General features: G+C 37.6%; 1 long non-coding RNA gene across 2 annotated transcripts in view; it reads left to right on the top strand.

Moving 5' to 3' along the window:
- Window positions 1-295: 295 nt before the first annotated feature.
- LOC113945022 overlaps window positions 296-27,081 on the top strand; it is a 97,022-nt gene continuing 70,236 nt past the window's right edge. For both annotated transcript variants that reach the window (XR_003526921.1, XR_003526920.1), the window contains exon 1: window positions 296-495. This is a non-coding gene — a long non-coding RNA (uncharacterized LOC113945022). The remainder of the gene's footprint in view (window positions 496-27,081) is intronic.

The raw sequence follows: 27,081 nt of genomic DNA, 5'->3' as shown, positions 1-27,081 counted from the left end.
CTCTCTTGCCTCCTCTCCACGCCCTCTTGCCTCCTCTCCACACCCGGTGTGCTGTCTCTGTGCCAGCCATGGAGCCACGTGTGTGGGGGGAGGGGAGGGCACCTCTCCCCTCCAGGCTCAGGGCCAGAAGAAACCCCTGAAGAAACCCCTGGAGTTCCCTTTCCCTGTCCTTCAAGACATCGGAATGGTTCCTCAGATGGAAATGGAACTAGAACTGGGCCGCCCCACGTCATGGGTGGGGAAAGGGATCCAGAATAATTGGTTTCATGGAGTTGGTCTGTTTAATTTTTCAACTTATCTTGAATGTCTCCACTCCATACAAGATGCTCTGGAGGAACGTGGAAAACCCTTTGCAACTGCCATCTAAACATCAGGTTTCCCACGGAGGCTTGCCTGCAAATGTAACAAGTTCTTTCTTTTTGCCTGCATAATTGGGTGACTGCCCAGAAAGAAAAAGAATGAACTCTCCAGCTCCTGTCGGATCTTCCTGAAAATGTAAGTTTCTGTACCAGACTGAAAGCAAAGGCTTCTGCATAAAACATTAATATACCAAAAATGTTACTACCTATAATGGACTGCATATCTACACATCAAAGTCCTACTTTTTCCCTCCAAAAAGGTCATACCACACTGATCACATTTTGTGCCTTCTCAAGAAATCAGGATTGATCTGTTAGCTTTAGAGAAACTTTGGGAGATACTGGATAAATGGTAAATACATAGTCAAAAAGAATCCACTGAAATGTTTGTGAACCATTTTTCAACCACCCTATAACAAATTTAAGATTGAAACTGAAAACTCAAGATGGAACTATTACTGTTTCTCAGGAAGAAAGCAGAAGGAAATACAAGCTACATGCCCCCACAAGGTCAGATTTCTTTAACTAAATTTCCCCAAGGATCCTAGGAGCACACCCAGTAGAAGAATGCAGGGAGATGACTGGTAGAAAAGGATGAGACACCTCTGCCTACAGAGCTACAGAGCAGTCTGGTTCAACAGTGACAAATCTTGGCTTGGTACTAAGTGACAGTGTAAAGGACAGGAACACTGCGGGCCATATGGCAAACATTTTTATTTGGTAATGGGTGTTTATACATTTCATACTGCCTCTCTGGAGACATGACTAGAAAGATGGGATGACAGGTCCCAAAAGAATAGAAGTTCGTATTTCTGACTCATCATTCACCCTACCTCTTTATTAAGAATGTGATCTTATTCAACACAAGTATACAAAATACAGGAGATGCAATAAATAATTGGCTAAACCAATGAATTTACATTAATGACTATGAGCATGGATACAGATCACTACTTTGAGGACTGAAAAACCATATGTATTTTAAAAGGTTTTCTTCCGTGAGCATTCAGATGATGTGATATTTGATCCTGTATGGATTTTTTTTATATTTAGAATGACTTCTCTCATATTTTTTAATATGTTTATCTTTGTTACTTAACTAATATTAGCAAAGCAGATGATGCATAATTTATACAAAGAATGATCTCCATTCAGCACTTAGAGAAGCAAGAAAGTTACAGGCAATCACCAGCTTCACTTTTTGATAGGCCACGCAATGAGCATCTGTGCATTAACCCAGATTCTGCAGGTGTGTTGTTTCCAAAGCAAAGGAAATGACTAAAAAGGCAACCCCATTGACCTTTGTCTCTGGATTATCTTTTGTAGCCCTTTCTCTCCCATCGTTTAGTGTTTCAGTATGATTGTCTGAAACTGGATGGATCTGAGCTGCCGAAACCACCAACGAGCTTACATGAAGAACAAGTAGTTGTACTGTCTTCCTCAGCCTACACACTGACTCATTAATATATTTTTTGAAGTTCTGGCAGCTCTGTCAAGAAGTCTGTGAAGGAATCTTCAAAAAGGAAACTTTGCACTGAGAGAATGTGCAAAGCAAGTATGTGTTTGGCAGAGTGGCAGAAACTATAGAACAGTTTCTTGCCAATTGCTCAGATAACATAATGCAATTCAGGAAACAATACTGGCCTGGAATACTATAAAATAAAAAGCAAAATAATTTCTGGGTGGAAAACAGTAATTTTGGCATCAATAACAGCTTCATAAACATAACATGTTCTGTGTATGTCTTGCGTTAAAGCAAGAGTGAAAGAGCAAAGACTAAGCTTTGAAACATGGATGAAGTAGACAAGACTTTTGTATTGTACTTACAGTGTTTTGTTGCATTGATTTTGATGGAATATATAGGCTTCAAAGTTGTTAACAGGACCAACACTAAATAATCAAATAAGGTTCAAATTTCAATTAGAGAGGACTTGACTTCTTTAGTTTCATGATGTAAAATTACCATTACAACAATTTTAGGCAAGTTAAATATTATACAAAAGAAGGAACAAGAGGTAAAGCATTTGTAATATAGCAGAGTAATTAAGCCTTGTAATAACACTCCTTTTTCCTATTCCTTTCAAAAACAGAGAATATTTGAAGAAAAAATCCTTTGACTGACAGGATTTCAGATGGCTTATAGAAAAGAGAAATATATTCAAGTTTATCTACTTTATTCATGTTAGAGTCCTGAAGGTAGAGTGGGAATAATAAATGCAAAATTTGTAGGAAAGAATAACCAATACTGTAAAGAAAATATAATCTTCTGGTTCTCAGTTTAACTTTTCGGTCTGACCTCCTGAAAATATAATCAAAATAGCAGAATAGCATAGGTTCTTGCTCACTGCTCTTATACCTAGCAAATTCCATAACTTTGTGAGGTTATTTCATAGAATCGTAGAATCATAGAATAGCTTGGGTTGGAAAAGACCTCCAAGATCCTCAAGTCCAACCTCTGATCCAACTCCAATTACTATATTACTATATTTAAAGACCTCATTATTACTATGTCTTTGTATTCATAGATCAATGCGTGCTACCAACGTGCAATAGATCACTAAGTCAAACTTAGGCTAAAGAGTAGCCAAAAACCCCCACAACTGAGAACCAGTTATGTGTTGTAGAGGTTCTTCACGACTAAAGTCACCAAAAGAGGTGACTGCTCTCTGAATTGTTCTCTGTATTTCCGTATGGACAGACTTACTGCATAAAATGGTATGACAGAGGCCTGAAGATGCCATAGTGGAGTTTAGCATCTATGAGAACGATGCTAAAATTCACTTCTTACTTCACCTCTTCCGTAGTCATTATTGACAAATCAAAAGGCAATGAATAAAGTACCCTACTCTCTATTTTTCCCATTATTTACAATTGATTTCTGATATAACAATTTTTGTCTATACGTTTGTAATCTTAGTCTTTTTTGTTTGCCACATATAATTTCAGTACAGTCCTTGGACTGTAGAACTGCTTCAGAAACATTTATGCTTGATTTGCTTAACTCCTTGTTTTTATCTTTAACCTCTCATGGGTTTTGTAAACATTTTTATGTACCACAGGGTTTTGTGTTTTCTTTGCTTTAGAAAGTATGTGTTAGATTCTATGTTCTAGCCATCCATCTTTTTGGATCAGCATGATTTTCCTTGAAGTTGTTCATTATATGTGTCTATACAGCTTGTTTTAAACAAGATGGGATGCGTGTAATTTACATAATCAACTCAAAGTACTAATTGGAGAAGCCACTATTTTCAATATCCTAGAAAAACAATACCAGTCTAAAACAAGAATATTGAAAGGACCTACTTCTCTAATTAGTAGACAAGGGGTTTATCTTCCATTTTATTCAAAATGTTACTGGGTCTAAGTGTTTTGCCACACCAAAGATTAGTGACATTTTGATCTAGGAAGGTCAAAAATAAGATGCCTCAACTAGTATTGCACAGAAGTTGCCCTTTATACTTTACAAAGTAAACAAGACACAACACATAATTCCCTCCTCAAAGAGTAATATCATACACAGGCTATATACGAAGTTGCAGAATATAGTCCTAAAAAAACAATCCATATATGAATATTTTTGGTGAAATTATTTAGAAGAAATAGTTAAAAAATAACATTTTCAGAGTTCTGTGATAATGAGTAGAAGACATAAGCAATGGTGAAGTTACCATTTCTCTTGTTCTAGGCACCTATATACATTACATTTTGGAAAACCTTCCAATATTAATTACTTTGTCAGAAAATTTTGGCCATTAATTCTTGCTAATCTTTATCTCTGTATAAAGAAATTCGTGCTCACTGCTTCCTCCTCCAGGAGACACATAGCATACCATAATTAGGCCACTGCAACATTATTACTATTTTTTTTTAAATCAGACTTTTAAAGACATTTCTTACAAGACGTTTTATCTAGACATCAAACAATTTTTTTAGTTATTTTCTGCTTCCTCACCATGATTTTCAGTGTTCTTCAAAACTTGCGGACAGCACAACTCTACTCAGAATTCCACTATAAATTTCACTAAAGTCATGTGTAAGGAAAGCACCACCACAGTTTTAGTCATTAGTCCCCAAATTATGCACTGAGAAACACATAATTTGTTCTTAATATTTCAGATAGAATTCAAATGATGAATAAATCAGCTGAAAAACAGAGACCTTGCATAATACTGGTTTTGGCTGTATCACATTACACCTTTGCAATTTACCAAACCATGCAATTTACTGTACCTCCATGCCTTTACTGGTATTTAGTATTCTGGTCAATCTATGGTCTGAGAAGAAAATTTATTGTTTATTTCCGGATAACTTGGGGGAATATGAGTAGAACTGAGTTAGTCTAGAGACAAAAGGGATATATATTGTTCATAGATGTCCTCAGACTGTGGTCAACTCTACAGAAAATAATACATTGAGATGTCATAGAATCATAGGATAGTTTGTGTTGGAAGAAATCCTAAAGATCATCTAATACCAACCCCTCTGCCATGGGCAGGGATGCTATCCACTACATAAGGTTGACCAAGGCCCTACCCAACCTGACCTTGGACACTTCCAGGGATGGGGCATCCACAGCTTCTCAGGGCAACCTGTTCCAGTTCTTCACCACTCTTTGACTAATGTTCTTCCTAACATCTATTCTAAACCTTCTCTCTTGCAGTTTAAAGACTTGCCTTTTGTCCTATAACTGTCAACCTGTACAAAAAGTCCCTCTCCCTCCTTTTTAAAAGCCCCATTAAGGTATTAAAAAGCTGCAATGAGGTCTCCCCAAAACCATCTCTTCTCCATACTGAATAATTCCAGCTCTCTTAACCTGTCTTTGTAGGGGAGGTGTTCAAGCCCTATGATCATCTTTGCAGCCCTCCTCTGGATCTGCTTGAACAGGTCCATGTCTTTCTTTTGCTGAGGACCCCAGATCTGGACCCAGCACTCCAGGTGGGGTCTCACGAGGACAGACCAGAGGGGCAGAAACCTCCCTCAACCTACTGGCCACTCCTCTTTCGATGCAGCCCAAGATGCAGTTGGTTTTCTGGGCTGTGGGCACAAACTGTTGGCTTATGTCCTGCTCTTCATGCACGAGAACACCCAAAACCTTACCTTTGGGTCTGCTCTCAGTGACTTCTCCCAGTGTGTACTCATGTCTGGGATTATCCCAGATGTCACTTTATGGTCATCTGTAAGCAGTAAGAAGAAAGATTGTTGTAGTTATTTGAGTGTCTTACTAAACTTCCTTCCCTTAACAAATAAAAATAGGGTTTTTACCTTATTAGCTCAGATAAAATGCTTGATGTGGGATAGACCTAGAGACTGCTACTGGGATACAGTGCTTTTCACCTTGAAGTCACCAGTTTTAACTTTTGTTCCAATGCATAAGAGCAGTTTTCCTCTGTTGTGAGTTTGCGTTTCACTTCCAGGCCAGCAAAAATGTGGTTTTCTGCACTCAGCAAAGTGTTTATGCTTCTCTTCTAAGCAGACTGCATGGGGCCGTGATCAGAACCTCCCTGGGAGACCCCAACCTCACTGCATGGTGGGACAGGATGAATGAGTGTGTGTGTGGGGTGAGCTCCACGTCTACAGTGATACCTGTTACAATTTTCCCTTTCAGGGTAGAGTACAATGCAAAAGTTTTTCTGATTTTAATTCAACCCCTCCTCTACCTCCTCCCTGAATCTTATCTGACTGGAAGGAGGTAGAGGAGGTCAATGCTCCTTGTCTTCTGAAACAGCCTCACACCTCTCCCCTTCTACCACGCTGCACTTTTTTTTTATGACTATGATACAAAGACATGAGACAGACGATTTTTCTCTGCAAGGCTTTCTGTTTAATTAAAGGCCTATTGTGCCTGAGCTAACTCTGGTTTTAAGGAGGGTTCTGTTTAAAATCAGGGTAATAGGTTATTACAATTCTAGAGAAGAACATTTGCTGAGAAATATTTTACCCTGGTTAAATTTTTGTGGAATACCACAAAATACAAAATAGATCCCTTAATCTCAGTGGATATCTTGAAAACTTATTACTAAAATATATATATAAATATGTAAGTACTATTCATTTTTTGAATGTTGGCATGTTGTAAAATTCTGTTTTCTTTTCATTTCATGCTGTTGTAAATAAACTGAATCTGTACAGTAGGTTTTTGTCAGACTCCCTGAAAGACAATTTTATTTTATAGCACATCCTAGACTGACAGCCAGAAAATGTTCTGCACCACCTCAGTATAAACAAAATTAGCTTTTCACAATATTTTTGCAGATGTTAAAGGTCATTAATAGAATGAAACCAGATGACTAAAGCAATACATTTGGAATGATTGGGTTTTATTTTTCTCCCCAGCTTAAAGACACAGAGTCCTCTTTTCTTGACTACTTGGCTACATTTCAAAAGTTCTTTTTTTTTTTTTTTTTTTTTGCTATTTAATGGTTTCCAAAATCATAAAAGTGAAAGTACTGGGATATGTATTTCTTGGCTTATGTAACCTCACTTGTGTGAAAGTTTTGGGATTTTTTACAGAGACCAATATAATATTAACTCTTCAAACTACACATTCCTGGAACAATAGTCCAACCTCTACATCTTGGTCAAGGTTGCACTTTTGCAATGATCAAAAGAAAGATGACTAGCAGATGAAGAAAAATCATCTTCAAAATTCAACTATATTATGGAATAAAAGGAAAACTCCCCTTAGAAATGTAGTTCTGTGGATTTTGGAGTGCATTGTTTAAGTGAGGGACAATGTTAATAGCAATTGAAAGCTAACCTTTGTCTTTCCTATAGAACAGCTATGTCAGAGTGCGATTATTCTTTTGTGCTTATCTAGATGATAATGAAAAGCCTTATTTGCCTTCTAACTTTAAAATTCTGCTGCTACATATGCAATACTATACTCATTAGTTTAAACTATATTAAACTATATATATGCTTCTGAAATGAAAGATAAATAACAAATAATTGCTTGTCAAGCAATAAAAGTATCTTAAACACTTTTAAAGACATATAGTTTGTTGATTCCTTCCAAAAACTTTTAATATAAATAAAAAATCACAAATCAGGCCCATCCTGAAAGCTGAGATAAGAATTCATGTATGTCTAGTTTGGAGCACCTTTAAAAGAGGTATGAAAAGAGAGAAGCGAGGCTGCTCATTCTATACAGGACTGGATTTTATTAGGACATGGGGAAAATTAAAAGGCGAGAAGGTAATAAGAAGGAGTGATGGAGAGTGTTTTAGTGGGAAAATGAAAAGGAGAAAAGTTGACAAGGTAGAGGGATCATTTCAAGGCCCTATCATCCAGCAGAGGGAAGTGGGAGAAGCTGTTCTGTGGTAAGGATAACTTAGGAAGTCTTTCCTTACCTTAATAAAACAAAGAAAATCCTTTCTTATGCAGAATGTAGACTACAACTGAGAGAAAGAGAGATCAGTGGTTTCTTATCTTGATTAATTCAGACTCTGAACAAAGACTTCAACTCTATAGTCAGGCAATGAGATAAAATAGAGAGTTTTGGGATATTGGAAGGAAGATGTGAGGCTTGAAACTAAGCATGAAAGAAATATCAAGTATAAAACTATTTGTGAAACAGGATGAGCAGCAAGATCATAAATGTATTTGAAGTAGGAGAAAAGGGAAAAGGCAGGCTAAGTTTTGGTGAAACAAGGCAAGGAGTTTCATTTTAATATGGACTGTTTAAGGTAGTGTTGGGATATTCAAGTTGAAAGCCTGGAGAGAGAGCCAAAAAGGCTCCAGTGAATGACTAGAGACATGATTTGACAAAGAGAGATAAAGCAGTAACTTCTCAGCAGAGGACTACAGAAATGGTAGTTGAGTCTTGTTACTCCTTAGGTTAGAAAGGGGCACTACAGAGGAGAAAAGACCAAGAACAAAAAGTTTTGGAGAAGCTTTGAAACCTTGTCTTCTCTAAATTAAGGTAGTTGAATGTACAAGAGGTAAAGGCATAAGCTGATAAGAATAGCCTAGTGAAACAGCAAAAGAAACAAAGAAAAGAAAAAGCTGTGAAAATGCTTCATTTACTTTCTCAAGAATAAATAGAACAATATGCCATTTGCCTGTCTATAAATAAGTAAATAAATAAACAGATAAAATAAAATCTTTCTCCATGACTTATCACTTGAATCTTGGCAAATAGGGAATAGAAGGTTCTGGTACCTTGAAATATCATGGCATGGCCATTTTCCTATGCTGTTTATTGCCAAATAGTTACTTTGAATTTTGTGGCACATGCCAGCACCATCCTGATGCTGCATAGTTTTGTTAAGAAATTATCGAAAATTATCTTTTTGTTTCTTTTTGTATTGCTTTATTTTTCTTAGAATCTATTAGGACAATTGTGAAAAACTTTTGTCTGAAGAGATTCGACAAACAGCCAGGCTGCAACAAGGATGAATAACTGAGGTGGGTAGGGGGAAATCTTTAAAGGTTAATGCTAAATACATGCAGGAGTTTTATGAGATAGACCTTTAAATACCATTGCTCTTTAAACAATTATGGGATAGGTGTACTTCCTACAGCAAGCATATAATGAAATAAAATTAATGGATTAAACCAGTGGGTAACATTCTCCATCACGTTTGAGATAGGTATGGCAAGACCCAACAGCTTGTCTTGCTCTCTTCAAAGAGTATATGGGAATCTGGGTGCACTGTAAATGTGATCATACCACCACTGTTTTATGGGGAAAAAATGATGTGATCAGTTCCTATTCTAGCCAAACAAATGTAGATGGATGAAAACCTCAGCCAAGAGCAGATAATTTTCATAAGAGTGTACAAATTTCTGAGGGTAGGATTAGAAGAAAGCCCCCTTTCCCTTTCCCTTTCCCTTTCCCTTCCCTTTCCCTTCCCTTTCCCTTCCTTTTCCCTTCCCTTCCCCATGGAAAATTATTTTACTTTAGCAAGAATGCTATGACATGTCCTTTGATCTACTGGAGTATTTGCATATGCAGATATCTGTGAGCCACACTTTGTTGGTAACAGTCTGAATCCTTTGAATTATCAGAACACTCATAAACTACAGCTCTTAAAGCAAAAATCAACCGATGAATTTGGCAAACCTCTCAGTTTATATTTTCATGCTGATTCCGCAGATCAGCTCAGTGCTGCATTCTGGTGTCCGGTGCCAAATGTTATGTACTAGAACGCTTTTTGTCCTAACTTATCTGGACCACTAAACAATAACCTGTCAATGTAAAGTGCTCTGTGAGCAGAAAGTCTACTGCATGTAGAACTAAGGATGAGCAACAAGTTTAACTAGATAAACCTGGCTATTATAGTTGTTTTTTCTTTACTTAGAATTACCAAAGTGATTCACACTTTTTTTTAAAGAACATAAAACTAATCTATCAGCTCCAAGAGGCATTGGCTAAACCTTTCCATTGTGGTTTCCTTTAGAATGTCCTATTTCAATTAAATATTCATATATTTACAGTAGATTTTCACTCAGTTCTAAATAGCAGGCATCTGTGATAACTGTGTTAACCTTTGGTAAATGTTGACCCATTAAGTGTCTTCTTCAGCTGCCTAATAATAATTTATGTTATGATATAAAAGTAATTTAATTCTGTTGAAAAGGAAGCAATTTAGATATTATTCTTTATGTGTGTGAATGGGATTCCTATAATCAATTATGTAATCAAGTAAATGTATTTAGAAACCATTAAAGTTAGACAGGTTACATTTAAAATTCCAATTTTAAACAACACCAAAAAATACAATTTTCTTGTATATTTATATATATATTTATACAATGTATGTACACATGGAGTTTCTTTTCACATTTAGGGTTATTTAGCTACCAAATTAATTCCACACTATGAGCTCACGCTGCAAAACGCCATGGAAATGGAGTATTTACATATGCTAATGACTTTCAATTAAGAAACATGCAAATAACTGTGAGAAAGCAAAATTAAAATGCTGTACTAATAACCTGACAATTACAAGGAAAACTATATTATGTGAGACTACAAACATAATTGCACAAGGTCTATCTGACTACAAGGGTAGCTAATACAAATTGTGCACCAAATTGTAACTTATTACAGTCCCTTACAGACTTCTTGCTGTAGGACCAAGGCCTGTTATAGTGTGCAGTGAAGTGCTGAGGTACCACATGAGGGTCAGGGACAGAGGCAGGATAAGAGTCAGGTCAGAAAATTTATCATTATGATGAGCTTTCACAGCTCCCTCTTTGGTATAAGAAAGAAGCGGAACTGGAGTTGGTTTTTGAACTGTTAAACTAAGATAAGCTAAGCAACTGCTTGGTGGCTTGTGGTGATTAAGGATTTTCCCTTTCACGTAAAAAAAACCAAACAGATTTCCTTCAACCAGAAGATCATAATTTCAAAACTCGTTTTTTATTCAAATTTTGATGGACTATGGAAATTTAAAATATTTCAGTAGAAAGTCATCCTGGAAAATGAAATTCTGTTTTGAAAATTCAGAATGTTTCCTTTAACAAGGTAGAAGTCTGTTTCAATATTGCCACAACATTATAACACTTTGTGGGCCCATAATATATTACTACCACTGTAGATGGATATAATTTGATTACTTAGCTATAAAATTTATATTGTATAGAGTGAGAAATTCATTCTTACCTCTCACAAAAGAAAACTTTCTGTCCTGTTGTAACAAAAAGCAAACCCTTTAGAAGAGAAAAAACCACAACATAAAACCTAGTGCCTTATCTTACGCGACAAGAACTTGCTTGTTGGCTGCATGTAATTCAGAGAGACAAAGTCTGTTTCAGTACACACATTTCAGAGAATGATTGTAGTGACTTTTCCTGTCTCACAGACCCAATAATCTTTATGAGCTATAACTTTGTCCCACAAACACTGAGTTAAGGACATCTCTGCAGAAATGGTTACAAACTCTTCTAAGATTCTGTGAAGGCTACAACACACTGATTCAAATATATGTGTACACATCTTTGACAGCATACATCATTGGCTGTGTATTTCTTGTACTCCAGAGATTAAAGCAACTTTGCTGCTAACTGCAGTGGTGAAGCAATGCAGGAAGACAAAGAACTGATTTTCTCCTACGTCTTCTGTTATTTTGATCTAGTTTTTATAGTCTGTGTTCACAGTGTTGTTAAATCTGTCAATCTTTATAGGCATTTAAGACTAATTGCTTCAATGGGTAAAACTCATCTTTGTATTTGTATCACCAAACTCAAACCTTGCATTACATTTTACCAACTAGAAAATATTTTTTAACCTTAAAGTAAATGTAGGTCATTTAAAAACTCTCCTTAATGGTAATACTAATGATACAGAAACAGAACAGAATTTGATTTTACTTATCACTCTTCAGACTTCAGACATTTCAAATGTATTTTCATTTGGTAATGATTATGACAGTGGTGGCAGACGCCTCAGCCTGTGTACCACCTTGCGTGTTAACACCTTTCTTCAGAGAGGGGACATTGGTTCCCATTGGGTTTTAAACTTGGCAAGCCACATATTACACAGCAGTTTAGGCATTTTTATTAGGTAGATAACAGAGTCAGAGTTCTTGCCTATCAAATGATCCTTAACACCTCTGCAATTTCTATACAAGATGTAAAAAAGGTCAGAGGAGTAGAGATAACACTGTAAGACTCCACTGCACTATAATCGCACTACTACAGAGATGATGTGCCCTTAGTATGAGTACTTACAACCCTACCATCTTCTCTGACAAATGAAAAAAATAAAAGTCAATAACAGTTTATGTCACTACCTCTGTCTGGTCAAAAAGCTTTTGGTATTGCTTGAAGTTGTGGTCATTGAAAACAAATCTGTCCTGAGTTAGTGGTGGTCTTCAAAAGGTTCAGAGTTCTGGTTTGATTCATTTAGGCTTATCCGAAGCTTATCCAATCCTCCACTCCATAAAGCTGAGCTAGAAATAATACAAGAGTATGATTTCTGATGAGATTTAAGGTATTTCTTTTTCTGGCTGAAATGACTGCAAACCAGCCCCTTGCACTGGATTGCTAAGCTTTTATTCCATTTAGGACAAAGGAAATATTTCACATCACTTCATGAGTGAGTAATGTTAACTATCTGAACAGCTATTATGAATCCATCAGGAAACAAAAGTAATGTCCCGTAAATCAGATCAAAACCTTTCCCATACTACCTGGTAACATTAAACTAGTCTTAAATAAGCTCTTAGCTGTCATATGGCAAGAAGGATTAGGTATGTATATACCTGAGCATTTGATAGAATTTGTGTAAGAAAGGCACTTGATCTCTTTGGAAATTTTGGAAGGTCTTCATCCAAAGTCCTCTGAATTCAGTGGAAGCCCTTCTAGAGACAAACAGTATCACTACTGGATGAGCTCTGTCTAAACATTCTACTTTTGTCAGCACCTCACGCTGTAATGTAGGATCACTGATTTTTTTCCTTTTTTATTGTAACCCAAGAGTGAAGCAGTTTCTAAAAGAAAAATGTTGACTTTTTTTTTTTTTTTTAAGCTAAAGGGGTGTTTCTATTATATATTAGATATGGGTCACCCACTAAAAGGCTTAGCTGATCTTTGTGCAGTTATCATTATGTTTATTCCTTTTAGGTGTTTTCTTTCATTTTTCTGCTCTTTTCCTTTCTACACCATATAAATATTTATTGTATCCCATTCCCAATTATTTCTGTAATTTTTCCTTTCCTCTTGTTTTGTCTTTTTGATTTTTTTCAGTCTTAAGCAGAATGTGATGGCTGCAAAGTGCGAGGTTGTTTTAAACTCACTGTGTTCCATCCCATTCGGACTTCAGCAACCTTGTTCAACCCTTCTGTTGATTTGGCAGTCTCCTATTGTTGGTTAGCCAGTGGAAGACAGTAAAATTCTGAACAACCCCTCATCACATACCTTTTGACCGCCTTGCAAGATGGAAGAACAGGCAACACAAGCAACTGAAACTAGAATGCTTAAGCACAGTGTTGTAAAAGTTCTTCTTACACCGTATTTTTAACAAAAAATGAAGTGCTATTTCCAACTCTCCACTACTGACACACAACTGAGTAGAAAATATAGAATCCAAATGAAGGTACTGTAATCCAGTGTTTAACCTTCTTCTTCCATGTAGTGGCTTACTGATGAGGGAAAGTAGATGAGCTTGGTGTTTGACAGGTAGACAGGGAAGAAAATTCATGAACCAAAGGATTTGTGCTCTGTATTACCACATGTGTGATTAGACTCATCTGAGGAAAGGTCTGTAGCCATAGTCTCCTGGTGCCAACTGTACTTCCTAGAGTGTACAGACATTTGATTTCAACATATGAGACATAGAAGACGAACCAGTAAGAGAAGATGTAGCAGATAGTGTACTGAATGTAGCAATTTCATAAGATGATGAGTAAATGTATAACCAGGCATCACACATATGCAAGGTTGTTGAAGAACACTGGACACTTTTATTCATTCTGATGTTTTAATTTATTTTCTTAATCTGATTTTTTTTGTATTCTCATAATTCTTTTTTTTCCCCCACCCACTTAAAAGGAAGCTGAATGAAAGGATGGTGATGCATGGGAAGAGAGTCAGGGCTGGCAGATTGTGTTCAGCATCCTCCACATTCCCTTATTAGTTTAGTCAGATACATTAGTTCACATTATGAGAAACAGATGAGAAAATGCTAAAACATACATTATGAGAAACATTAGGAGAAGCTGTTAAGCATACATCTAAATAATGTTAAACCAACAGCACTCCAGCTGAGGGCCAGCTGACTCATCAAGCTCTGTAAATCTAAGCTTTGCAGCACTTGCACAGTATGTGTATTCCCACTAACCATCAGACAGGTTGAGTTGTAATGCTGAGTAATCATTGCATAAACCCTGTGTGGGAGAGATGAAGAAGGGCAACAAATTGAGGCAGCAGAACTCCAGCAAAAGGAATTGATGACAGTATCCACAGTGCCTACGTTATACCTGTTCTTCATCACAATATACAAATTTCAGCTACTCTAGACACTTTGTTGGGTGAATTCCACATGCTTTTCTTTTCCTTGAATTTTCTTCTCGTGTTGCAGAAAGGCTATTTTAAGTTCTGTGCAAGACAATGAGCTAAAATATGTCAAATCTAATGAAGTACTAGGGAAATAAAAAAGGGTGTTTCACAGGATTATCCACAGAAAATCATATGTGGCATGGCAGAACCTGTAAAATAAATGCTTATGGTTGCATGACTCGCCTTTGCTTTGAGCTGACCTGTGGAAGGCATTAGTAGGACTGCTATGATACTCAGCTCTGCTAATGTTTTGACTATTTCAGTTAGCCTGGCTTGATGATCAGATCTCAGTAGAATGGAAAATGCAGTGTCTGTGTGAGATGAGGTCAGTCCATGTCATCCAGAATGATTTTTCCATGAAAGTCTTTTCTTACACTTGGATTCAGCACCTCAAGTGTTGTCAACCCTTTGAGCATCTTTAGGTAATAAATTTTGCAAACCTTTCAAGTAGGATGGCTCAGATTTTTGTGCAATACTGCAAAAACAAGACAAGTTGCTCCTCTTCACACAACATATTCATGCCAATGTTTGATTTCTAGGAAAATTCCATATCTTGTAAGACAGACTTATACACATTTTGCTTTTGGTATTGCGCAGAAATTCATCTGTGAGACATTTTAACTGTGTTTGGTTTGTTGTTTTGTTTCGGTTTAAATTTTATTTTAACGATAACTTGTCTTTTTTAGATACTTTGGAAACGTAAATAATTGTATGACAAATGCTGCCAATAAGGAACCGAAATGCTGTGTAAGATACTACCTTTCCCTTGTAAAGCATGAATAAATATACATATGACAAATGTATAGCCTCTGGTAGCAAATGTTGGGTTTTTAATAATTACTAAAGAGAGAGAAATCATTCCTAATAAATAATGCATACTATGCACTAAACAAGTCCCCTAGCAGGATGGCAATAATTTTGAGTGTACATGTTGTTTGTGAAACCAGGTATCTTCCTCTTCCAAGCAACCAAAATTAGAAAGCAATGGGGGTTCACCATTCTCCTGGTTTTGGCACCCTCTTTGTTCAGGCTTCCATTCTGTAGTTTGGTTCCATTAGCATACTGGTTTCACAGGTTTGAACTACGTACAACACACTGTGCTCCAAAATCAAAGTTTTTTTAAAGTCTGAGGTTTTGTAGCATAAAAGGAGTTCGATTGTACAATGGTTTTTAGTCAGGGAGTCCTCTCAATAAGGTTTTCCCATCATGCTCAGATTTCTTAACTTCTTAGGCATCTCACCATGAATGGATGAAGTTCATAATTTTTGCTATCTTCGCTGAGATTCATGAACATAGTATGGGCTGTGATTTGCTGCTGTGTGTCTAAAACATATTGTGCACCAAATTACAGGTGCCTGCTGACTGTTTTGCTATTACATTTTTTTGAAATTCGGCCAGGCTAATATAGAAGGTGGAAGTAGACTGCTACTTTTGCCCCACAAGTTTTTCCTTCGTATTTTAAATGAGTTTTGCTCCGGCCATACCTGAACCTCTTCTGCATTGATTTTTCATTAGCCCTCTTGCTAATAAGAAAACACTGACACAAATGCAATTAAAACAATTTTGGAATTTGCACATGCAAATATTTGCACCAAATTTGATTGTGTGTAATAGGGAAGCAGGCAATGACACATGATTTATTTAATAAGTGATGACTAGCTAACATTGACAAAATAGAAGTTACTAAACAGAGAATAATTACAAAAGACTTTTTGTGTTTGATCTGCTGTTAAACAAAATGTAGTTAAAAATGTGGTTAATTTTAAGCAACAAATGTAGTTGATTGAGAAAAAACCTTTTACTTGCTTACGGATACCACACAGACAGATGTGGAGGTTAAGCGGGTTAAATAAATAATTCATTGTGAAATATTTGCTCAGCAACAATACAGCTTCACTTTTTTTCTGTTGTTGTTACCTTTAACACTGCCTCCTTTTTTCCATTCCCAGTTCTTCTAGAGAGACAAAATTGATAGCTACATAGGAAAAGTATCTGACAGCTTAATGAACAATTATTAGTGTCTGTGGCATATTTTCCAACAGTTTTTCATGAAGAGATGGGTGGTGTAATCCACTGCAGTGTTTAAGTGGAGCCTCTTTTGTCAGCACCTGCTATTAGAGAGCGTAACACTCAGTGGGACTAGAGTGTTTGCATCTCTTTTTAGGGAATTTGCAGTTGTAGGTGGTTGAAAGCAAGCTGCTGCACAAGGGGGACTTTCTCTCCCAGGATATACAGACAAACCACACACTGTTTGGGGGAACTAAGCATTGGCTATGCTGTGGACAGATTTTTTTAAGTTAAATAGTGCCTCAGCAAATTACATCTCTATTTGTTTAAAACCAAGAGAAAGTAATGATCGTGGAATTACACAAGACATACAAAATAGCTAATACCACATATGAGAGTCTTAGAGTTCATCATAGTAATGTGAGCCTGTTCTCTGCCTATGAATAGTCAAAGCATCAAAGTAAAGTGGAAATTCTTCTCATTTACCGAGTCACAGTTGGTAAGGGTTTAGTGTTCAGTGCTGGGAAGCATATCTCTATTTTTTCTGTCTGCTCAGCTTGTTAAAAAGATCTTGCTGGATAATTGTGAATGTTATTATCCAAATTGTAAACTAAAGGGGTAGAGACTGCTTATCCTTGTATAGTCCCACCTATTTACCTCTCTACTGAGTAGCCCGATTTGCAATATTGTCCTGGTTTGAGTGGCACTAATGTAAGTTGTATGCTCTCAGGTTTGTAACCTGTTAGCCTACAAAATTGCTATGGAGTCACATTTATCTTGGTCAAGCTAGTTTTTTGATTGCTACTAAGACCTTCAAGACAACACAAAATCAATATTCTACATAGCTATGTGTAAGGTGCATGTGAAACTTATAATAAACTCTTCATTTAAGGCAAAGACAACATCTCTGGAATGTTAAAATCTATGGGGTTTTTAGCTTACATTAGAGTCCTCTGTTATTACTCAGAAGGTACTCAACAGAGCAAAGATCAAAAGACAAAGGCATGCACCTGCCTCCAAAGGTGTACCTAAATTAATTCTAGCATGTTGGAATATCAGAACCATGCTCGATTCTGCTGATAGCAGACGTCCTGAGCGTCGTTCTGCCCTGATTGCCCATGAACTGGCTTGTCTTAACATCAACATTGCTGCTCTCAGTGAAGTTCGCCTTCACGAGGAAGGCAGCCTCAGAGAACACGGTGATGGTTGCACACTCTTTTGGTTAGGTAAGTCCAGAAACAAAAAGTGTATCTCTGGAGTCGGCTTCATGATCAAAAACTCTATTGTTCCAAAACTCAAAAATCTGCCAACAGGTCACTCTGACTGCATTATCTCCCTACGCCTTCCACTACACAACAAGCAGCACATTGTCCTCTTTAATATATATGCCCCAACTCTCCAAGTTGACCCTGCTGAAAAAGATAAATTTTACACTGACCTGTGCCACCTTACCCAAAAGGTGCCTGCAGAGGATAAGATCATTATCCTTGGTGATTTCAATGCCAGAGTAGGTAAGAATTTTTGAAGCCTGGAAAGGAATATTAGGCAAGCATGGTGTTGGAAACTGCAACGATAATGGTTGACTTCTGCTAGAATTCTGTGGGGAGCAACAGCTCACCATCACTAATACCATCTTTCAGCAGAAAGCTGGTCTGAAGACACCCTGGATGCATCCTAGATCTAAGCATTGGCATCTCATAGATTATGTCTTGGTGTGACGGAGAGATGTCCGTGAAGTCCACCATACCCACGTGGTGCCCAGTGCAGAATGCCAAACAGATCATCGACTGGTGCGCTGTAAACTCAACTTCAACCTTAAATTCAAACCTAAAAGGGGCAGTATCCCAAGGAGGAGACTCCAAGTTAGCAATCTCCAATCAACCACAGTGAGAGACAAATTCCAGGCAAACCTTCAAACTAGGCTCGAAAACCATTCCATAGATTCTATGGATTCCTCTCCTGAAACAATTTGGCACCATATTAAAAACAGCATCCTGCAATCCTCTGAAGAATCCTTAGGATTCTCCTTCAAGAAGAACAAGGACTGGTTTGATGAAAACAATCAAGAAATCCAGGAATTGTTGAGGAAGAAGAGAACCGCCCATCAAGCACACCTTGCACTGCCATCCTGTCACACAGGAAAAACAGCCTTTCGTCTTGCATGCAGCAAACTCCAACAGAAACTCTGTGACATCCAGAACAAGTGGTGGATCAATCTAGCTGAAAAAACTCAATTATGCGCAGATTTGGGAGATCACAAAGGATTCCATGAGGCCCTGAAAACAGTATATGGGCCTACATACTAAGTCAAAGTCCTCTACTCAGTGGTGATGGTCAAACACTTCTAACAGATAAAACCTCCATTCTGAATCAACAGCCTGAATACTTTCAGACTCTTTTCAGTAACAACCGTGTAGTCCAAGACTCAGCAATTCAGTCCATCACACAGCAACCAGTGAAGTACAAATTGGATACTGTCCCCACTTTAGGAGAAACCCTCAAGGTCATACAGCAGGTGAAAATTGGCAAGGCAGCTGGGGTTGATGGAATTCCACCCAGTCTGGAAACATGGGGGCCTTGCACTCCATGCTAAATTTCACAAGTTTGTGGTGCGCTGTTGGGAACTAGGTGAACTGCCAGCAGACCTTTGTGATGCAGTCATCATCACTTTGTATAAGAAGAAAGGAATTAAATCAGATTGCTCAAATTACCGTGGTATTACTCTGCTCTCCATTGCTGGCAAAATCCTGGCAAAGAATACTCTTGAACAGACTAATACCCGTTATTGCAGAAGGAATTCTACGTGAAAGTCAGTGTGGTTTCAGAGCCAACAGGAGTACCACAGACATGGTATTTGTTCTCAGACAACTGCAAGAGAAGTGTAGGGAACAGAACAAAGGTCTCTATGTAACCTTTGTTGATCTCTCCAAGGCTTTCAATATTGTGAGTAGAAAAGGCCTGTGGCAGATTTTGGAATGTTTAGGATGTCGCCCCAAGTTCCTTAAAATGATCATCTCACTCCACGAGGATCAGCACGGCCAAGTCAGATATGGCAATGCACTTTCTGAGCCCTTTCTAATAGAGAATGCTGTGAAACAAGGCTACGTTCTTGCTCCAACCCTATTCACAGTCTTTTTCAGCATGATGCTCCAAATGGCCACGGCAGACCTCGATGATCAGGACGGTATCTACATTCGATACCATGCTGATGGAAGCCTTTTCAACCTAAGGTGACTGAAGGTCCACACCAAGACCTTAAACCATCTTGTCTGGGAGCTGCTTTATGCTGATGATGCCGCCCTCGTTACCCACACAGAAGCAGCTCTGCAGCATTTAACATCCTGCTTTGTAGACACTGTTGAGCTCTTTGGACTGGAAGTCAGCTTAAAGAGGTCAGAAGTTCTCTATCAACCCGCACCTCAGGAAATCTTCCATCAATCCCCATATCACCATTGGCCAATCAGAGTTTAAATCACTCCAGCAGTTTAATTACCTAGGTAGCCTCATCTCCTCAGATGGTAAGATTGATGGGGAGATAGACAACAGGTTAGCAAAGGCATATAGTGCTTTTGGAAAACTCCATAAAAAAGTATGGTGTAATAAACAATTGAAGAAAAGTACAAAGATCAGTGTTTACAAAGCCATAGTGCTGTCTACTCTCTTATATGGTTCCGAATCATGGGTCGTCTACCGCCACCACCTGCATCTCCTAGAACGCTTCCATCAACGCTGCCTCCGCACAATCCTAAACATCCACTGGTCAGATTATGTGACCAATACATCTGTTCTAGAACAAGCAGCAGTCACAAGTATAGAGGCCATGTTGCTGAGAACACAACTGCGTTGGGAAGGGCACGTCTCCAGGATGAAGGACCACCGCCACCCTAAGATCTTGCTTTATGGTGAACTTGCCACCGGCTACCGCAAGAGAGGAGCCCCAAAGAAAAGATACAAGGACTCCCTGAAACAACATCTCAGCCTCGGCCATATTGATCAACATAACTGGTCTACTCTGGCCTCCAGTCGGGAGGTCTGGAGACACACCATCTATAACGCTGCTGTTTTCTTTGAGAACGCACGTAGGATCACTCTTGAGGAGAAAAGACAGCACAGAAAGAATAGTGTCTTGCAGAATATGCCACCTAAGGAGTCTTTCTGCTGTGCCTTTTGCAATCGGACATGTCTACCTTGTATTGACCTCATTAGCCACCAGCGTGCTTGTAACAAACGTGGATTGAGCCTTCCTAAATCTTCGTTTGCGAAGCCTAGTAATGTCTGACTCAACAGAAGGATTGAAGGAGATGATCTGTACTGGTTTTGGCAAGGTACACTGTGATGGACACAGCTATGTTAATGTGTTTTTAATGTATATATCATCAAGGGCAATCATTTTCAGAATTAACAGCACAGGACAATTTGGTACCAGTACCAGTTAAGAAACATATTCAACTGCAACAAAGAAAATAGCATCAATAGTGATCACTTTACCTCTAGTGAGTTTTCATTAAAGGAACCAATGTCTACAATTAAACTTAGTAGCAATTCTTTTTTTTTTTTTTATTTAAATGCTATTATATTTATTTTTGTAATAATGTTTTAAAGGAAATTCTAGCTATTTCATAAATTATCTTTCTAAGCCAATGTTTATGCTTTGAGGTAATGAGTAATTTTAGTGTATTATTTCTTAAATAGCATCTCTAGGAAGCATACTTCCAATGAAATATCTTATTTGTTTCTCTGGTAAGAGAACAGCACTGCACTTTTCTTGGATTAGGAATAAAATCAAAATAAATACAATGTATGTATGTCACAAGAAATGTCATCCTGCCAAAATATAAGTTAATATTTCAGCATCACAGTGATCAAGTTGTCACTTTGTATGAAATAGTGCTTCATATAAAAGGCACTGTTCGGAAATAACAGTGTACCAATTATAAAAGACAGAAAGAGAGTCCTGTCATTTCATGATTTGAAATATTAATGCCTTAACTCAAATACATGAAGAAATGCTAGCTAGTGCAACAATTAAAACTCAATAGCACTTAAGAAATAAAATATTAAGGTGTACCTTGTCAAGATTGATGTATGCACAGTAATTGACAACAGTCAGTCAGAAGAGATTAAGTGGGTAGGATTGTCATTTGTACAGCCGAAGAGAATACTTGGACTTTTTTGTGGGCAGGATTGTAATTTGTATTGCCAAAGAGAATACAAAGACATTTTTGTTAGTATGGTGTGCCTTATTTTTTTTGTTCCCCGACACAAAGATTTCTTTACCTAATTCTGTTCTTTTTAACTCCTTCATCTGAATTGGAACATGAGCATTTAGAATAATTTATTTTTGAGACAGCAGTAGAGAAATGTGAGGTGTGGTTTAACTGGGAATCATGATTATTTCGTGGTCACAGGGGAAATGCAAAAAACATAACTGAAAAATTTATAATCCTAATTCATAGTGTAGTTTGTTTCTCAACTTTTCAATGTTATTTACTTTAATTTCAATAATATATTTCATATTCAGCAAAAAAAGTATTAGATAAGTTGAGAAGGGAAGTTTTACGTTCATTTTCTCTTATCAGTGTTTCATTTTAAATGTCTTAACTGATATTAATACTACTTGGTTTTTTTATATGTTGAGAGACTATTCTTGCAAGGTTCTTGAGAGATGGAAAATCATTCTTAATCTCATTTTACATCAGAATCCTGGTTCATAGAGATGCTGAGATACTTGCCTGAGGCTACATACAAAGAACTAAATCTAGCAAAATATTTAAAAACCTGCACAAGTACACTAACACTGAGGTCATAATCAGATCCAAATCTTAGGGACTGATCAATAGGAAAATATTACTTCCCTTAGATGCTTCAGGTATGGATGTTTGTGGCTGGTTATTTTACAGGGACAAAAATTTTGACATGGAATTTAAAAAAAAAAGAGTATTCTTGACCAAAGGCAGTTGTGTCTGAATGGGTTAGAAATGCAACCTTAAGTATAAAGGTAGACTAGATAGAACTCAAATACATCTCACCTTATTTCACTTACTGGGCTGTGAAAGTGTTTTACTGTAATTCTGTCTTTGAACAGGGATGCAGAGCTACCGATATGATTATGACAGGACAAAGGTTTAACAGGGAGAAAGTGGGCCAGGAAGGCAACACTGTGAAGGTCTGTGAGAACAGACTCTAACCCTGAGGTCCAGAACACCTTCAATAAGTGTTCTTGAATACTTTTAGCTTTGCAGTGGTTGAAGCTTTGGATCTGGATTTCACTACATTACCTCCAATCATACAAATTCATCCCCCCGTCAGTGCATTTTTGTTTTTTATTAAATAATTCTTTGCATCTATACTTTCTCTTGGCAATCAGTCACATGTATCAGAAACATGTCTTCAGTAATCCTTTTATTGGATTCTTCAGGATCACAAGGTACAACTTGACATTTATTTCTAAAAGCCAGTGGATTGATCTCCTATATTTATTTACCTAGTGATTCTAATGTTTTAGTGGTAAAAAAGATCTTCTGTGGGGATCTGAAGATATGTCACAGACTTACATCAAAAATCTAGAAGTCACAACAAGAAGGACAGGAAGGAATACAATATTTTATAAGAATAAATAATTCAAGTGTACGAAACTCATTTGGATTCCCTTTTTCTTAGTTTGATCTGACAATCTATCTGCAGATATTTTTTATTTTAAGCTTTTCGTACAAGGGCAAAGAGTGAAATAAATTTAGTAATTTAATTTCTAATCCATACCAGCACTCTCTTATGACTAATCATGCTCTACACATGCAACTTCTATTTTGCTGGTATCAAACAGATAACTTATTTTTAGGAAACTGTTATTATTTTTCTGTAGCTCATGAACAATTGAATAGTAGTAGCATTTAACTGAAAAACTTCTTATAAATGGTAAAAAATAATACAGAGATACTGACATCTTAATTTTTTTCCAAGCTTTACACGGCTCTGGTGTTTCTGTTTCATTTTCTGATGTATTCATGTTATGGCTTGTATGGTTTTTACTTTATTTGAAAAAACTTTCTTAGTTGTGTCTAAGAATATTTCAGGAGCTGTCTCATTTACCAAAATTATTGGGTTATTTGGGCTTGCAGGTGATCATTCTTAGCGAAGTACTAAAGGTCCTTTTGGATATTAACTATGAACTTTGAGCTCCGTATCTCATGTATACGGTTTTTCATCATATGCCAGCAGTTGCATAGACTTCGCGTTAGAGATGACAGTCAAGGTGAAACCATGATATATCTTCAGGAGACACCCCTTATCCTCTTCTCTCTCTACTGAGATGTTACCTTCTGTCCTCAAAGTTACCCAGGAATCTCTGTGTGGATTTGACTATTTATCAATGGTGGTAGTGGTGGAAAGAGATGTTCATGTACAACCTAAGTCCATGTGCTTGCCAAAGGTGAATACCAAAACTACACTATGGAAATCTACCTTGGAAATCTCATCTGAAAATTGTCACTGCATTTCTTGTCTTTGTTCTTCTGTTTGGAATCCAGAAACTATGCCTTAAATGTACTCCATGCAGATGGTAAAATCTTACAAGGTGAGATTCATTAGGATATTCTTGTTCCTTTTGTATATTGCTGTGGATCTGACTAAACATTGGTGGTTGGCTGCATTACCAGAGAAATTGCTATTTGATCACTGACAGGCACTGCTGAAATCTTATCACAGTTATAAAATGATTCCATGACAATATTATTAGGAAGAAGTAGAAACCATTGATTTATTTAGCACTTCATTGAGTTTTATCCAAGTTAGAATCAGATGTGCAATAACTCACTGTAACACCACTGGAGACTTGCACAAGACCTACTTTTGTCCAATTGTTCTGCCAAGAAATAGAATTCCTGGTTAAAATGGATTGAAATAAAATGTAAAAGTAGGTTAAAAAAATGACTGATATTTTTCTCTTCTCATAAGATTTCCTGAGGTTTTTCAAAGTCTTTTGAATCCCTCTCACTCTTTCCTGATCTCTTCACCCATTGTTCAGCCCTGGTCCTGCTCTAAGCAATAATTTGACTCCATCTTTGCAAAAATGTGTGGGACAAACTGCATGTAACTCAGTGCAAACTTGTCATGGGAGCAGGCACAAAAGTCAGCTGGAAATTCTGCAAGCTAATGTGTAAATTGAGCTCACAAGGCCTTTTCCTAGATACTGAACTACTACTAAAATTCTTCCTGAAGCTGTGGAGACCATGGAACCACAGAATGTTTTGGTTTGGAAGGGACCTTAAGGATCATCTAGTTCCAGTCCCTCTCCCATGGACAGGGTGCTCAAAGCCCATCCAGTCTGCCCTTGAACTCTGTTTACAGAGATGGGGTATCCATAACTTCTCTGGGAAACCTGTTGCAGTGCCTCATCATCCTCACAGAAGACTACAGATTGCCTATTCAGAGGGCAATACTTCCTTTTTTTAAGCAAGTCAGATCTGCTTTTGCTGATCTTCATAAGGGAAATGACATGTCTTCTAAAAGAGGAGACATAGGGTAAGCTGACAAAGGAAGACTACCAAAGAGAGGGACAGAAAGCAAGGTCATGTGTTATCAAAACAGGTTATTGAAGCCTTTCATGCCTGGAATGGTTTAGTCTTGCATTTCCAGTTTGGGTTGATCTTTTACAGACTTAGAGATCAATCACTTATGGCTAGAGTTCATGTTTTGAACATGAAGAAGTATGGCGAAACCTTTGCTTAGTCCTAAAAGTACCAGAGCGTGTGAAAGGGTGCTCTTCTGTCTGAAAAGACAAAGACGAGCGTTGCTGCATAAGCTCAGGTGAAAGTTCAACTCTGTTAGGGGTGCAACACTTAACAGGCCTATCAAGGAGAGTGGTCACCCCATGGACCATCATAATGAGATAAGGGGAGAGGATCTCTGGGCTTACTGACTCAGGAGGTCACAGCCTAGGAGTGTGGGACTCCTTGGGGTATACAAGAGAAGAGTGCTTCAGGATGGCACAAGATGTCCTATGGGATGTTTAGAGGAGGAACGAAAGGCAGAGAAAGAGGCAGATCTAGTGGAGAGAAACAAGAATGGGAAATTAGAGGCATAAAGGACCTGTGTGAGGGTGTTCCTGGTAACTATGCTTGCCTGGCCCTGCCATGCTTTTGATCGGCATATCCTGTCTTGTATTCCCTACTCTGTGTGTGCGTGTGTGTGTGTGTCTATGAGGCTGTGAGTGCCAGCAAATGGGGTCAAGACCATGGTCTGAGGGGCTTGTGTGTCTGTGGTCACAGTGACTGGAGAGAGTGAGTGTTCAGAGGTCAGGGAGCATGACTGTTCTGGAAGCACAACTGCTCTTGACACACACACAGAGCTTTGCCATTAATGACCCTCCATTCTGCACAGCCAGAGAGGGGTGCAGGATGAGCCTGCTGATGCTGCCTATGTTCATGTTAATTCTCTGTGTGTCTGTGGGTGTTGATCTCTGCAGCTAGTCATGTATATCTGGGTATATCTAGATATGTGTGTGATATGTGCGCATGTGCCTACTGGGAACACATGCTCAGCCTCATTGCTAGTTGTACCTGCAGGCATGGAGCTGTGGCAGCCTCACCTCTGTTATGTACTAACAAGTAGTACATAAATAATATGTAGGCTTTGTTGTAGCTCTGAGATGGAAAGGGAGTTCTTTCATTACTGGTTTGACACAAGATATCATGCTTTGAAGCAAGTGGTCAAGAAATATTTAGTAATAATGAAGAACAAACACAATCATAAAGTGCAATTTTGCACATAAATAATAATGAAATTTAAAAAATTTAATCAGTAATAATACAAGGAAAAAAAAAGGCGTTGCATAATTTGAGTAACCAGACTTATGGGAGATCTGTTAATCTTTGTGCGAAATTTCTAGTACTTCAGTAGCAAAACAAATTTAATCACACCATTAATGAGGGAAGGCCTAGATGTCATTTAAGTTGTATTTGGTTTCTCCCTAAAGTGTATGAGTAGCTACTAAAGTTGCTACCTTACACTGGGGTGAAATTGCACTTATGCAGTGATGCAGTGATCAACCAGTCTTTACAAACTTAATTTCAAAAGTAAAAAGGAACTCCATTATTTTTTTATTATATTCTTTATCCTTACATGTATATCATGCTTTCTATAACTGGAAAATAGAAAACACACATTCTGTTCTTAAAAGTGAAAGGAAGATTACCTGGTTTACCATACATTTCTTGGTTCAACATTTACTTTATTCCAGATGTGGAAATAAGTTCTGAAGGAGAGACTCATTTAATACTATGGTAATAAGTAGAGAGGTGTTTATAATGAAATACAAATTTGCCAAAGATATATTGTGCGCAGACTAAACTGGTATGTTTCCCTTTTTGAGACAGCAGATTTCTCTGACAGAGAGATCTCAGCAGTATCAATGTAATAAAGTATTTGATGTGGTACAGTAGGGAAAAATATAAGTTACATTGGAGCAGGCAGAGTGGAAAGATCATAAGATGGCTAGAAAGGATAATACTAGTCTGCTGATGAAAAGCAAACATTGGCCAGAGGGAAATTAGCAATGGGAGCCTCACCAGTTCAGTGCTGGGAGCAATGTGATCTAAAATTTCGCTGATGACTTTGTCACAAAGACTGGGAGGTGGCTGATGAAATCTGTTGGCAAAGGTAAGAGGTGTTAGAAAGTATCAGAAGATCCCTAGTATTTGAATAATAGCAACAG

Source organism: Corapipo altera, unplaced genomic scaffold (genome assembly GCF_003945725.1).
Source record: "Corapipo altera isolate COAL_440 unplaced genomic scaffold, ASM394572v1 49, whole genome shotgun sequence".
Taxonomy (NCBI): domain Eukaryota; kingdom Metazoa; phylum Chordata; class Aves; order Passeriformes; family Pipridae; genus Corapipo; species Corapipo altera.
Note: the sequence above shows the minus strand (reverse complement) of the source record. Positions and strands in the feature narration are given on the sequence as shown.